Source organism: Hemicordylus capensis, chromosome 1, assembly GCF_027244095.1.
Source record: "Hemicordylus capensis ecotype Gifberg chromosome 1, rHemCap1.1.pri, whole genome shotgun sequence".
Lineage (NCBI taxonomy): Eukaryota > Metazoa > Chordata > Lepidosauria > Squamata > Cordylidae > Hemicordylus > Hemicordylus capensis.
Window position 1 is genome coordinate 255,472,031 of NC_069657.1, and position 7,510 is coordinate 255,479,540.

At 41.4% G+C, this 7,510-nt stretch overlaps 1 long non-coding RNA gene across 2 annotated transcripts; it reads left to right on the forward strand.

Annotated features, from left to right (window-relative positions):
- Window positions 1–379: 379 nt before the first annotated feature.
- Window positions 380–6,764, forward strand: LOC128345285 (uncharacterized). Of its 2 annotated transcripts, XR_008316364.1 has the most exons (3): window positions 380–2,054; window positions 2,462–3,026; window positions 3,926–6,764. It is a non-coding gene; the product is annotated as an uncharacterized LOC128345285 (long non-coding RNA). The 2 variants fall into 2 exon arrangements; XR_008316362.1 differs by having other exon boundaries at window positions 2,462–6,764.
- Window positions 6,765–7,510: the final 746 nt, after the last annotated feature.

Sequence of the window (7,510 nt, forward strand, 5' to 3'; positions counted from 1 at the left end):
CCCTCCCCCAAATTCTGGGCAGCTCTCCAGAGCTCATTTCTAGGCAGCCCTCACTGCTGGATAGTGTTCATTTTGAGGAAGCAAAATGAGTGTTATCCAGCGGTGAGAGCTCCCTGGAAATGAGCTCTGGAGAGCCCCTGCTGGCCTGAAAAAAAATTTTTTGGGGGTGTGTGTGTGATTTTTATTAGTGATGCCTCATGGACCGGTATCAACACCTTTTGGACTGGCACTGGTCTGTGGACCGGTGGTTGAGAAACACTGATCTAGATGTTCACAAGGGTTAGAAGCCACCCGCATAGTGATGGGTCTGTGATGAAATGGGGTTAGAAGGGGGGGAAATAAAGTCTTGTGTGTGCTTATGTTGGAATGTTATCCAGACAAGTAGGAGTTAAAGCCCCTACTAAGAGCCCAACAGGAAAAAAAAGCCCTGCAGCGCTGACTGGGAAACCCCTAGTGGAAGGTGGGAGAGGGAGGGAGGTTAAAAACCAGCAGTTCTAAAAAGCCAGTTAGTGTGTGTGTGTGTAGTTGGTAAGAACAGCCTGCTTGAGAAGAGACTGGGATAACTGGGAAGGGTTATGGGACACACATACAAAATGGGACTAACTGTAAAAATTGCGGAGAAAAGCAGTTCATGAGAAGATCCTTATGGAGGCTGCGTATGCCTCATGTTTTGAGGAAAGATGCCTATGAAATGTAACAGCTTTGTAACCAAGTAAGCCAGGGACTCTACTTTTCAGTAGTGAACCAGGATGATGTCAGAACTTTTTTTTTTTAAAGCATTTGTTTTGTTCAAATCAATCTGTGAGTAACTTGGTCAAGCCTCCCGCCACCCACCGCCATGCCTATAATACAAGTGGAAGTTAAAGTATATAAAAGTCCTGGTAGTGTCTCTTTAAAGTGCTAGCAAAATAAAGGAAGGAGGGTCATAGGTGAGGAAGGAATAAATCATTTGGAGCAGAGAAAGTAAAGCAGGTGGTGGAAGTGGAAGAAGGGAAATGGAAGGGGAAAAACTCAGAGGCCACCTAAGCTCCTCACAACTTGGCCCAGTCATGTCAATGGGGTTTATCTCAGTTGTGACTAAGGCCTGTCTGATGACTTTTTAGTAGGATTCAGTTGTGATGAACTTTGGCCAACTGTGCCCTGGCTTTTTAGTTGGGCTATATTCTTTCTGCTCTCCTTTCTTTCATTTCATTTTCTACCACAGCTTCCAGTCCAAAGACTTGCTCCCTTTCTCTGGCTTTCTCCCTTCCCTTATTTGTTTGTTATTTCTCCATGTAAACCGCCCTGAGCCATATTTGGAAGGGCGGTATAGAAATTGAATTATTATTAATAATAATAATAATAATAATAATAATAATAATAATAATAATGATGTTTAATTAATTCTTAAATGGAGCCATGCATTTATGAGGCCCCTTACAAAATAGGAGAGATCTCCTTTTTCCTCTTCATTCCATGAATAGTGAAAAAATACTATAAAATTACACTTCATAGGTATTGTTCCTCATACACTTGAGGCATACAACACTGCATGAAGGGGGGGAGAGCGAGAATGAGCAAGCACAGCAATAGCTGCTAAAGGCATTAGCTTGGCCTTGAATTAAGAGCTGGTTCTTGTTCATGGTGATAGGATATTAATGCTGCTGCCCCCTTTGTTGTTATAGATGGGCCCACATCCCAGATGATTCTAATAGATATTCAGCAAGAGGCCTTATGCCTTCCATGTGTATTTGCTGGATACCTGTCCTTAAGTGAATGAAGCTCCTCCCCCAGTAGCCTGGAAAGCACTTCAAGAGGGGCTGCAGAAGAGGATGAGTCTGGCTGGATGATGTCAGGGGCCTCTAGGGGTTCTCCCCTTGGATTATGCTATCCAAGCAGGGCTAGCTACTAGCTAGTTTTGGGAAGCCCCAAGCTATGTGGCCCCTCCCATCATTAAATATTAACATCATTATCATATTCAACTATGAATGTCCATGTCTTGTTTTTGTCCAAACATACTAGAAGAAATCATGCAAACCAGGGATTCTCAACCTGTGGTACTCCAGACATTAAAGGTAAAGTGTGCTGTCAAATCGGTTTCAACTCCTGGCGCCCACAGGAGTGGTTTTCTTTGGTAGAATACAGGAGGGGTTTTCCATTGCCTCCTCCTGCACAGTATGAGATGATGCCTTTCAGCATCTTCCTATATCGCTGCTGCCCGATTTAGGTGTTTCCTATAGTCTGGGAAACATACCAGCGGGGATTCAAACCAGCAACCTCGGGCTTGATAATCAAGTCATTTCCCTGCTGTGCCATTGATGAACTACAATTCCCATAATCTTCAGCTACAATTTGATGAGAATTGTAGTTCAGCAACATCCGTACAATTTTTATTGTACAAACTGCCTAGACATATGAATTCTGGTGGTATATAAATGGGTAAATAAAACTAAAATAATCCTTTATTTTCCTTTCTTTCTAGGGGCAGAGGAGGAGACAACTGGAAGCCGATCACCTGCTGCAGCCACTAAGCAGCCTGAAAGCTGCTGTCTCCCCTGCGGCTGGAGCCTGGGACCAACACCCAAGCCTCTCAGGAAAAAACCCTTTATTTGATGGTTCATCACCTATGGCTGAATGGGGGTCTGGACAGGGCTTCTTCTCACTGAGGAAGAACTGTCTTTTCAGCATGCCCAGGGACACAGTTCTTCCTCAGATATCTTCAAAAACCATTGTGGGGAAGAAGACGTTGACCCCAATGGGAGGTCTTCTGCCAAAGTAACTGTCATCTTCATGGCATGATCCATCTGCTTAGCAGAGAACAGACCCATTTCCAGCATTGGGACCCCCACACCCCAGCCAGAGTCAGACCCTTGCTCCTGGAGAAATCTACTGCCAGCTTCCAGTTCTGTGGCCAAACCATCGCCACCATGCTACCTCCCAAAGCCATGCCCTCAGGAAGAGCAAACATCTGATCCTTCCCAAAGGCCATTGCTTTAGGTGCAGGCCTTATGTAGACCAGCTGATCTTCTGATGGCAACCCCTTGGAGGTAAGACAGCAGCAATGGCTGAGTGCCACTAAATACACCAACATCCAAGCTGCCAGAGCACCTCTGCTAGGTCTCTCATTTTCTGCCTTGTCATGGTGAGAGTGACAGATCTTGTCCCTTGGGACTTAGCCTGGCCATGAAGGACAGCAGTGCAGCGAGGCAAAGGAGGAAACAATGTGAAAACACTGTACAGCTACTATAATGCTGCAGGAATGCACAGATTAGATTCTGTGGAGAAAATGGTGAATATCACACAGATGGAAAAACAGAGCTCTGCCCAAACGAGTTAGAGCAGACCGTCCATTGGTCTTCCCGGTACTAATGCACTTCTTCCCATTTTAAATTTCTCCTGACACTTGCGTGACTTTCTCTGAAAGTTGGCCAAAGAATCTTGCCACTTACATAGAAAGCTGCCTTTATACTAAGTCAGAGATCATTGGTCCATCTAGCTCAGTAGTATCTACCCAGCCTGTCAGCAGCTCTCTAGGATTTCAGACAGGTGCTCTACCACTGAACTGCAGCCCTAATCCCATTCTGCACTGTTTCCCAATTGACTCCATAACAGGAGTGTAGATCACAAAGAATGTTGTAGGATGAGTTAAAGCTACATCTCCTCGGCACTATGCAAAATAAAATCTGCAGGGCAAGATAGATGGAAATCAGAGAGTCAGCGACTGATTCAACATGATTTTCCCCCTCCCCCCCCCCAATAACTAACACTACAGTTTTGAGAAATGCTTGATTGAGCAGCACTTCCTAGACTGCACAATCTTCTGGGAAATTAATTGCTTTCTATCTTTCTAGTTTCTTCTAGATCTCCTGTAGTGAATTGTGATTGGGTGGGAGGACCATTTCTGTTCCTTTTTGGCCAAAATGATTGCTTTATGTTTGCTTTGCAGGAACAGGTAGTGAGGTATTTGGACAGCCACCTGCTAGTCTTTCCTTTGTAAATCTGTTGCAACTTCCTCTATACTTCCCAGAGAAGAGAACAGAAAATGAAGGACAGATGGATAGCGTGGAAAACAGACAGTTATCTTTTGGAACTTTGTTTTCATAACAGCTTTGGTTCAAATGTGCACTTGATGCACAAAGAAAAAAAGTGATGAAACAGTCTGATGTACTGTGGCAGAGAAAATACAAATCTTGTAACTTGCCAATAGGATCTTGTGAATGAAGCTGAGAGAAAAATGGCTTCTTGCTTGGATATTTCACCTGAGATACTTATTTATACATCTAGCCTTAAATGTTGATGTAGGTGGATCTGCCTAGCTGCATTAACTCCTGTCAAAAGATGGAGACGATGCAGTTTAAAAGAAAGAAAAAATAATTTAACTCTTGTCCTATGTATATGTGAATGAAAGTCAGGTTAGGCACAAAGTATGATTTTTATAACTATATAATGAGAGATTAGAAATCAGTAGCTGGTTTGGAAAACAAGAGCTTGAACAGAATAAAATAGTATCAGCTTAATGGGGGTGGGAAAGGAGATAATAGAAAACTAAGAAGAAAAATCCATCAACAAAATAAGGTACACAATCCATTTGCTTAAAGGAAAGACTAATAACGTAACAGATACAATTCAGCCTTTAAAAGCTTAGAAGAAAATGTACTAATATTGTTCTGTAGGCTGTTCCCATAAGGGTGGCTATTATATCACAGGTGAGACACATTTTTCTCACCTCGCCTGTATTTAGTTATTACAAGCACATTCATCTATATGAGGTAGGCATGTGTGTGTCTGCCTTCACCTCACTTTCTTCTTTTGCTGCTTTTTCTTTTGTTTACTATATATTCCAGGTACTAGAAAACAACCGTTTCTATAGAATCCAGTACACCATTATATTTCCAGTGACAGCTGGTCTACTTGCAACTCACCTTATTGAACACTATTACATTTTGTTAAAAATTGATGACCAGTACAAAACAAAATTAGATCTGCAGTTAACGTAGAACTGAAGTCAGCAGAATTGCAAGAGCTGAGCAATGACCTTCAGTCATATTCCAAATTAAATAACAATGAAATACACAATGCTCAGCTTGTAAAAAAAAATGGCTGTCTCTACTAGAGGGACCTTTTAACTGTAGTGGTTCTCTTATTTCTTTTAGTTAGTTTAGTTTAGGTAGGGGGATAACAATTGTTCTTATTCATCTTTGCATAATGTCCCTTCCAGTAGCTGCTGATGGGTGTGTGTGAGAGTTGTTAGCCCCTTTGGAACAGGGGACAGTCTTTTAATTCCTTTTGCTATGTAAACTGCTTTGAGAACTCTTGTTCAAAAGCCCTATATCGATAGCCTTAATTAGTATACTGGCAAAGTTGTGCAAGCATAGTTCAGCCTGCGAGTAGTTTCAACATTGCAGCATTATAAGCCCTGACCATTCTATTGCTTATATAATCAAAACAATTTATCCAATCTGCTTGGCCATCAGCATGTATTCACTAGGTGACAAGAGACACCTATCCTGCACATTTGGTGAAGATCTGTTGAACGAAGGCTTAGATAGATCAGTTTAAGGTTTTTCTCTTTTGAACAGGGGTTCAAAGGGCTGGCTATGTTCTTTCAGGCTGAGGAAGTGGTATTTAAATGATTTTCTAGTCGATTTCCATAGTTTCAGCCTTTAGACTGCATGCCAGAAAAGTGTCTTTTGTTTATTCCTCTGGGGCCCAATTGATGGTTATTTCACAATTGATCCTCAAAGTTGCATTTTAAGAGGCACCTTTACTGCTAAGAGTCTGTGCAGTAAGACCTTTGAAGCATTGCAAGCGACCAGTATGGCAGTCAGCTCCTTCCCTGCCTGAGCCTTGGGAACACAGCCCTTCAATTTCTTTACCCCACTGTAGTGATACCTTTTTAATACTGTTCCTCTGCCTTAGAAAAGGTGCTGTTTAATAGGGGTGTGCAATTCGGTGTTTCGGTTCGGACCCGAACCGAAACACCCCTGTTCTGTTCTGTGCCCGAATTTTGCTCACCCGAATCACCCCCGATTTGGTTCGGATTCGGATTTACCCGAGAGAGGGGACCGCTATGTGTGTGAGAGAGAGGGAGGAAGAGAGGCTGCAGTGTGTGTGTGTGTGTGTGTGTGTGAGAGAGAGAGGCTACAGTGTGTGTGTGTGTGTGTGTGAGAGAGAGAGAGAGAGAGAGAGAGAGGTGTGTGTGAGAGGCTGCAGTGTTTGTGAGGTTGCATTGTGTGTGTGTACTAACTTTGCTACTAACTGAGCAAAGAGACTCCTGTTTAAGTGGTGGTTCTCTTATATTTAGGGGGGGGAGCAACTGGCCTTATCCAATCCCAGCATCCCTCCAGTGGCTATTGCTGATGGCTACTTTGTTGTTTAGTGTGTGTATGAGAGGGGGACAGGGAGGGAGGTAGAGAGGGAGAATGGCTGCTGTGTGTGTGTGTGTGTGTGTGTGTGTGTGTGTGTGAGAGAGAGAGAGAGACAGAGAGAGAGAGAGAGAGAGAGAGAGAGAGAGAGAGAGAGAGAGAGAGAATACTAACTTTGCTACTAACTGAGCAACAAGACACCTGTTAAAGTGGTGATTATCTTATATTTAGCAGGAGTAGAGCAACTGGCCTTATCCCATCCCAGTACAGCATCTCTCCAGTGGCTATTCCTGGTGTCTACCTTTATGTTTCCTTTTAGATTCTGAGCCCTTTGGAGATAGGCAACTATCTTATTTATGTATTATTGATTCACACACATTTATGTATTGTGTATTATAATACACATTTTTTAAAAAATTATATTTTATTGGTTTTAAAGATACAAATACAAAAATTGGTTTTAAAGATACAAAGATACAAAGATTCAAACATACAAAGATAAAAGAAAGAAAAGAAATTAATATAGGATCAAAGGAAAGATGCATCTCCAAACTTACAATATCCATGAATAAAGACAGTTTTACATCCTTGTTTAACAAACTTATAGTCCACAAATAAAGTACAATCTTATCATCAGAGTTGTCTAATCCGACCAAATGTCCTTTTTAAACAAAATCCAAGAGAAAGGGTATGATGATGGAAAAAAATGGCAACTCTATCAGTTATGAACTTCAAATTAAACCTGAATCTCATTGGTTTTTATACCATTAAGGTACCTAGCATATTTTCTCTCAAAAAGTATTGGATGATTACATCAAGGCAAACTAAGATGGAAATAGAAAATACCGGAAAAATAACAAAAATGCTCAAATTAATAAATATAAAAATCTTATTTCCTACTAGACAAAGGAAAACTAGTAGTCTATAATGGAGTAGGAGGGAGGGGGAGCCTTTTATCATCAATGAACTAGGCCAGTTGGTAATGCTATTAAACTAAATAAAAATAATAAAATGAAGGAACAGGAGGAAGCCATAACATAAAATCATCAAAGACTTTGCAAATAAGCCAGTCCAATTAGTAATCCAGTGAAGACTAAAAAGAGAGAAGATAATGCAGTTAATACTTATTTTGAATCTAAAAACATATGTATCCATATGTAAACATA